Consider the following 7,889-nt stretch of genomic DNA (forward strand, 5'->3'; position numbering starts at 1 on the left):
GAGAGGTCCTTGTGAAAGGGAGTACGGCAGCTGCACAGAAATCGTTTTATCTACTACATTATCTTGTTTTTGCGTGCATACTGCACAATCGCATGCTTGTGGGATCTGGAACACACACTGACACACACTCTCTCTGATGAGAAATGATGCAGGCACAGGAAATGTATTTATTTCTAAGTTAATAACATGTAGTGTCTGTCATTGTTGTTGCTTTCCAAAACATCCACAGCGCTAGGACCCGCAGCATTAGAATTGGAGTTGTATTTCTGTGGTTTTGTTTTGTATTATTGTCTGGGAATCACATTTGTAACAGACCATATAGTCATAGATAGACAGACCAGAGGTGTCGCTGACCCTGGAGTCTTTGCGAAACGATACGAAAAAGCAAGAGGGATTCTGGGAAGTTAGAGTGAGGATAAATAGAGCCAGGTAGATGACTTGGGGCGGAGCTAAGGGCCAGGTAGGTGGAGAGGGGGGTGGAGTCAAGGTGTGTTTCTCTCTCTTCTGAACTTCTGTTGTTCCAACACCATATGCCAGACTGTGCTGATGGTTGCTTCTAACCTCACTTGCCTGCCTCTTACACCTCATTTTAAATAAGCTGTCCAACATGGGCTTGACACTGATCTAAAATTGAGTGCTATTAACTGGGCTTACAGCAGTGGAAAATGTGATTGCTATGCACTGGCTGACACGTACCCCACACAATGAAGGTGCTAATGTACTTAGAGTATTACAGTATTGTGGTCTATCGACCGCCCCATGTACACATGGAACGGAGAGAGATGATATGAGTTGGGGAGTTTGGTCTCTGTGTACCTTGAAAGCCTTTTCTAATGACCACCTATTGTTTTTCTTTTCTTTTTTGGTAAAAATACATTTCTTGATTTTTGTTACCATTATCTGCTTTATGAACACTGAGTGAAATGTTATACTTCATTTTGAAATTACAGACGAGAAATGTTATAATATTTCTGTGCATATCAATTAAATCTTCTCATGTTCTCATGCACAGCTCAGCCTGCTTCAACTCGACAGCAGGACTGTGACATAACGCAGCAGATGTAACTGTTGTTACGTAACGCACTTGCTCGTCTGTGTCAACCAACATCTGATACATGGCACAGTCCATCCAGAACATCTGATAACCTGGCGTTAATGGTACAGTTAATCCACATTCCAAAATATTGCCCTTCACTACAGAAATTGAATCAGGACCAGGGACGTGCTGGGCCCCTGATTCAGCCTGGGAAAAAGAGTTGGAGAGGCCCTCATTGCGCGCTATAGAGAGAGATCTCTCTCCACTGCGCTGCTGCTACTCAAAGATTTGCCATTTCAGATCATGACAAGTGACAAGCCAGTGGGCCAATTACATGAGTTATAATTCGTCGTTGTCGGGTGGAAACCTTGTATGTCCAAAACCGTTTGTTTTGTATTTATCATTTAAAAAAATAATTAAACTACTTTTGTGCGACGGCCTTGTATGATGAAGCAGGGCTTTGCTTTGCGAAAAAATATACACATTTGAAACTTGGAGATACGAGGTTTCTGCCCAACAGTGACGATTTACTTTGTTGGCCGCCCAGCCCCCAAAATGGAACGAAGGCCAACATTTTATTTAATTTTTTTTCCTAATGGCCGGCCTGGACCGGCCGGGAATGAACCGGCCGTTCGGGAGTTGTCCCGCTTTTCCCTATGGCCAGCACGTCCCTGATCAGGACATTCATTATTAATTGCTGATTGACACACACACCGTAGATACACTATAGCAGGGGACTTCAACGTTTTCAGGCCAAGGACCCCTTGGTTGAGAGAGAGATGAAGCAGGGACCCCCACAACTTTTTCATAGATTCCATGTAGTTTCGTTGTTTGACAGCACAATCATCAGTGTATTTTGGATTCATGTCAATTTGTGTTTTCAGATACGTATAATACGTACCACTTGAACCGTCAATATTAATAAACTTGACATTCTTTTCCCCCTCTACACCAAACCTCTTTGCCGAAAATAGCCGATCTATGTGAGCTTATAGATCTGCTATTTTTGACTAAGGTTCTCAGAATATGGATGCTAGGATTCAAGTGGTTAATATAAAAAAGGAGAAAAAGGTTTCTATCACACAAAGATTTGGAGGACCCCCTGTTGTTACTCTGAGGACCCCCTAGGGGTCCCGGACCCCCTGTTGAAGACCATTGCACTTATGAATTCTGTCCTGTTTTTGACTTTTACTCTACCCTGTGCATTAGCCTTTAACCTGGCTGCTGTCGCTGGCTCCCCGCTAGGGATCAATAAATGTTTATCTAATCGTATATTAAGTGGAAGTAAGGGAACATTTACTAGGCCCTGTGACCTGAATTCACATATTTAAAAGAATTAACTAATTGTTTTTTCAAGACGATATTTTATGGCATTTCTGCTTTTGGAGACAGAGAAAGGGACAAGGGAAGCATACCAGAATTCCAGATCCCATCACACATTTACTTTGCCAGTGCACACCGCGCCAGTGACGGCACCCCTTTTGTATCTACTGTAGCAGTGCTTTGGAAGCACATCTTGTTAAATAAAACATGTCTAATGCGCCTTTTAATAATTTCAACCACAGCACTTTGCACTTGGTGCCTTGTCTTATTGGACTTTCCTATTAGATTTGCATTTATAACCCTGCTAGCAGCAGGGCTCTAAGGACATACAGTATGTTGACAAATGTTGATCTGTCCATCTGTCCTCCACCACGTATTCCCAAACAACATACAGTATCATGACAACTACTGTATGGATTGCCATATCATTTTTCCCCCCACCTTTGTAAACCCAGACAATGGGCCCTACCTACCGATTTTGGTGACACATTGGCCTTTCCATTGGCACCACGGGTAGACCAAACCTTCTATACCTTTTTTATTATTGAGTATTGTAGGATATATTATGTTGTAGGATGTATGTTTTCTCTTTTTTGTCTTGTCTGTGTTTGTAAATGCTGACCCTGGGAGCTGTGCTCCAAGAAATCCAATGCACTTGTGCAAATGGCAATAAATAAAGAATATTCTATTTGCAAGTTATCTCACAATATAATGAGCGGCTTTCCATGAAACATTCTGAGTGCATTCATCATGCTCCCTGGTCTGGAAGTTGAACCCTAACTATTTGAATTACCCCTGCCATGACCTATGCTCAGTCTAGTGCCACCTTGAAGCCAAAACATGCGCGTTTCCACAAGATACTCTCACAATCAAATGCACAGATTCCAGGATGAACGGGTGAATTGACAATCTTCTGAGGCAAAGTGCAGTATTTTTCCACACCATTGCTAATTCCGACATGGTGGGCTGAGGTCTGGAAATCACACAAGGTCTTCATATTATACTTGTTTCACTTTGGTATGAACGTCAACCTAGGAGCACGCCGCACAGCAAAAATGATTTGGCCATCAGGAACTGGACTCAGATAATGGGTTTAACTAGGAAACGCTTCTTATACTGTATGACCTGTGTCAGACCTTTTATACTATAGCATTTTCTCTTTCCTCCAGACATAATTTTACACGTCTGCTTTTGGCAGGCTGTTTGAGGTGCCATAGATTATTTTTTTAATGACTCCCATACAAGGACATCCCTTGTGTGCATGGGCTTTTCTTCCATGAAACCGTGAAGATTACAGTGATTCCTTAACTGTGGCCCAGGGCCCCCAAATAATAGTCAAAACAATATGATTTTAATAATATAAAATATATATATTTTATAAACGTAATGTTTAAAAAAAAAAGATGCCATGGTATTTTTTTTATTTAAAAACTTGAAAATCCATCGGATATAAGGTTATTTTTTCCATTGCCTGAAATGTAGTCCAAGCTGTTTTGGACATTTCCACCCGACAGGAACGGTGTGAATGTTGGGGACATGATTGTGCCAGATAAAAAAAAATAATAATAATTAAGCAGCTTGCTTGACCAACCAATCTACAGCACCATTCCTTTTTGTCATCATAAGTCCAAATGGTTTTGCCTGCTTCAGTGTAAGATGTGTTGCAGTGTAAGATGACTTTGTCAAAGTGCAAGACAACTGAACCTAAGCCCCCTCTTTGTGCCCCCTTATCTACTCCCAACGCCACCACCATATTATCTGTCTTCTGTTTCACTTTTCTGCCTTAATTGCTGAAATACGTTTGAGAGAAACATTTTCTTGGCGGAGAAAGAGAGAAAAACGGTGTCAGCTGCAATTCTGCCGTAGCCCTCGACATGCCTGAGTGAGGCTCCATTATCTCCTACAGGACTGCAGAAACGCTGTTGGCTGTAGCTTTGCAGCGAAACGCGTTCTCGCTCTCAGAGACAACAGCACAAAAGAACATGTTTTCTTTTAATGGCTTATGCATTTTTAAACAACTTGTCTTGTTTTTCAAGGAGTCTGTCTGAGAGCATCTGAACATTTCTGTGTTTCCATATCTGGGGCGGCGGGGCCTCATATGTGCCATGTGGTACATTTGAGCAATACCATGCCCAAAGGGAGGGAAATTGGAGCAGAAGCCAGATCTTTCTGAGCATTATGTAAGATGTGTGTGTCTGTGTGTCTGTGTGTGTGTGTGTGTGTCTGTCTGTCTGTCTGTCTGTCTGTCTGTCTGTCTGTCTGTCTGTCTGTCTGTCTGTCTGTTTGTGTCTGTCCCTGTGCTTACTTTTGCTGTGTTGTAATCATTTCCAAACACACTCCCCACTGTCTCTGTCATGGTCACGGGAAGCGCTCACTATCCCGACTATCCGCTGTTCCGACATGGTCGGCAGGTTAGTTACTTAGCGTCGGCAGGTTAGTTACTTAGCGTAAGGCAGGTTAGTTACTTAGCGTAAGGCAGGTTAGTTACTTAGCGTCGGCAGGTTAGTTACTGAGGTAAGGTTTACTGAGGTTAGGTTTAGGGTTGGGGGTAGAGTTAGGGTTATAGTTTTAGTGTCGGAATACCGGACCGTCGGAACTCTGATGCGGACCCCATGGTCACACCGCTTGAAGACAAGGTGACATCGGCAAATTGCTGCCACTAATGGGTGGTTAATCACATTATTAATCACTTCTAGTACTTTAGCTGGAATGTATAGCAAGGACAGGGTTGTTTAAGGAAAAGCAGAATCTTGCTTGAACTGAGTTAGCCCCCAGACATGCTTATAACAGCAGCTATATTCTGCTGTTAAACTGAAGTCTGGATGCAGGCACTGCATTTTACAACTAACACTAGCACTACACAAGTTTACAAGAAAGTAAAAGTGAAAAGTGATTACACTATCTGAAAGGCAGCAGGCCATGGCAATGTTTCTTCTTTTTTTTCTTTTTTCTTTTTTTTAACTTGGATTATTGTAATGACAAAAAGTCCTAAGCAAGAAGTCTCAATCCATATCCCCATGAGCTAAATGTACTGTATGGTTACTGCACACACACAAATCATCAGCCACATAAGTAATAAAATGATACTTCATTCCAATGACTAAGTCATCTATTAGAAATTAGATTTTTTTATGGTCTCTTGAGACAGACATGTTGGCTTCCACATTTCTAAACCCTACCGCCTAACAGTCTGTACTTCTGAATCTTTAAAAATGAATTGAAAATAAAGCGGATGCCCCCAATCCCCCCCACCAACACTTCCGTTCTTCATTTGCAGTGGCATAAATAAGTGTCCTGGAGACCAAATTAGTCAAAGCCTAGCAGCTTACTGTAGCAGATATGTAAATTAAATATATTTGAGATATTTTAACTTTACTTTCTGTTTAATCCCAACAAACAGGGTTGAAATACACCGGTTGGGTAATTCTGTTAGCAGTAAGATGGTATCCGGTGCTAATATTCTCAGCAGGTCTAAACTGGACGTGTGTAGACATAATTATTACATAGCTACTGCCAGTGCCACCTGCCTACTCAGAGGACGCATTGGGAATGGTGTTAGTCAGGAATACGCGTTTTGTTTGTGTTTTTATTCGCTGTGCCTTCCTTCCATTCTCTGAATCCGTTTGTCCGATCAAACCGCCACTCTGCACTGCACTCTCCCAGGTCATATGGGGGACACACACCACGTTTGAGGCCATTTGGTCGGGCGGCGCCCAAGTTATGACCGGGACACACACACAGACAGGCAGGCAGGCTGACTGACTATGACTGACTGACTGACTGACTGACTGACTGACTGAAATTGCCACTAGTGCTAGCAGAAATCCTTGCCTCCCGTTGTGCAGGAGCTCTCTCCACCTCCCAGTCCCCTCGTCCTCCCCAGGCTGTTTCTCAGGGATCTAATGTGGGGGTCAAACTTTGAAATAGCAGATCTACAAGCTCACAAGCTCACATGGTAACATGTTGTGAGCTTGTAGATTGAGCTTCATTGGTTGAGGGTTTATCTGATTTGATTGCAAACAGTGAATGTCCATTGCAAACCCACATAATACAGTAGGTCAATCTACAGCAGGGGTCTTCAACGTTTTCAGGCCAAGGACCCCTTAACTGGGAGAGAGATGAAGCAGGGACCCCCTCTACATGTATAAATGTGTTATGCAGATTTTCATCGACTTGTTTGACAACACTGTCATCAGTCTGTTGGATTCATGTTTTTTTTTCTTCTTCTTCGACATTTAGCCACTTCAATCGTCGATACGTAGTAAACTTGACCTTTCACTCTGTATTTGGTCTGCTCTTTTTGACCTCTACACTATACAAAGCTCTTTGCTGAAAATAGACGATCTACAATCTCTCAAGGCCTCGCAGTGCAAAGCGTGGAGAGCTTGTAGATCTGCTATTTTTGGCTAAAGTGCTCCTCAAAATAGGGATGCGAGGGTTCAAAGTTGTTAGTTGAAAATAATTATCCTATCACACAAGGATTTGGTGGCCCCCCTGTGAGGACCCCTAAGGGTCCCGGACCCCCTGTTGAAGACCACTGACCTATAGTACTACACTGCAATTGCTTTTGAAATCTACTCTCAGTATGGAAGATATGACCACACCTAATTTTAAGACCAACACTATATTTTCCATGTAACAACGTGGGTGCTGGCCTGGGCATATATATGACAATTTTGTTGGTTCAGTCAGATAACTCACGATAAGGATTGAAACAATGTTTATTATTATAAATGAGTAATACAAGTGTATATGTCACATTTATTTTGGCGTCGGCTCTGCTTCTCCCTGCTCCACGCAGCACAGAAGAACATCAATAACCATTGGAGCAGGGAGATACAATATATATATAATATATATAAACACCCCCCATGGGGGACAGAATAAGCAGAGCCTACTGGTGGTGCTGGGGAGGCGGTGGGGGCAAGCAATCGAATATCACGACCGACCTGGAAAGCAGCAGCAGGAGAATGACAGGCTGAGCAGGTTAAGTAGCTTGGCAAGTGATCAGCTGACTGACAGCTGACTGCCACGTCACTGACTGACAGCTGACTGCCACATCACTGACTGACAGCTGACTGCCACGTCACTGACTGACAGCTGACTGCCACGTCACTGACTGACAGCTGACTGCCACGTGACCTGTGACGTGCGACTGGACTGACTTAATAGCGTTGTAACAGCGTTGTAACAGGATGCAACCGCATTGACACACTCAAGTTATGCTGACTGAGCCCATTCCGCGGGCTTCATCCATTTGTAAAATAGCAATGATAACCGCACTGCACCTAGTTAGTCCCCCCAGGAATCCGCGATTCCGCGATCACAGAATTTTTCGCGGAACTCGTGACCACCCGCGGATTTCACGGCCATTCGCGGACTTTTCTGACGGCCGCGGAATAACAGTCGCGAGTGGCAGCAGAGCGGCGGGAGTAGTTATTACTACTATTATAAAACGATGTGTACATGGTTTGATCAGTGGCCACCTCATACAGAGCCTGGGGGAATAGCTTAGCTTCCCTCCTGCTTG

This window comes from Nannobrachium achirus, assembly GCF_963921795.1.
Source record: "Nannobrachium achirus genome assembly, chromosome: 18".
NCBI lineage: Eukaryota > Metazoa > Chordata > Actinopteri > Myctophiformes > Myctophidae > Nannobrachium > Nannobrachium achirus.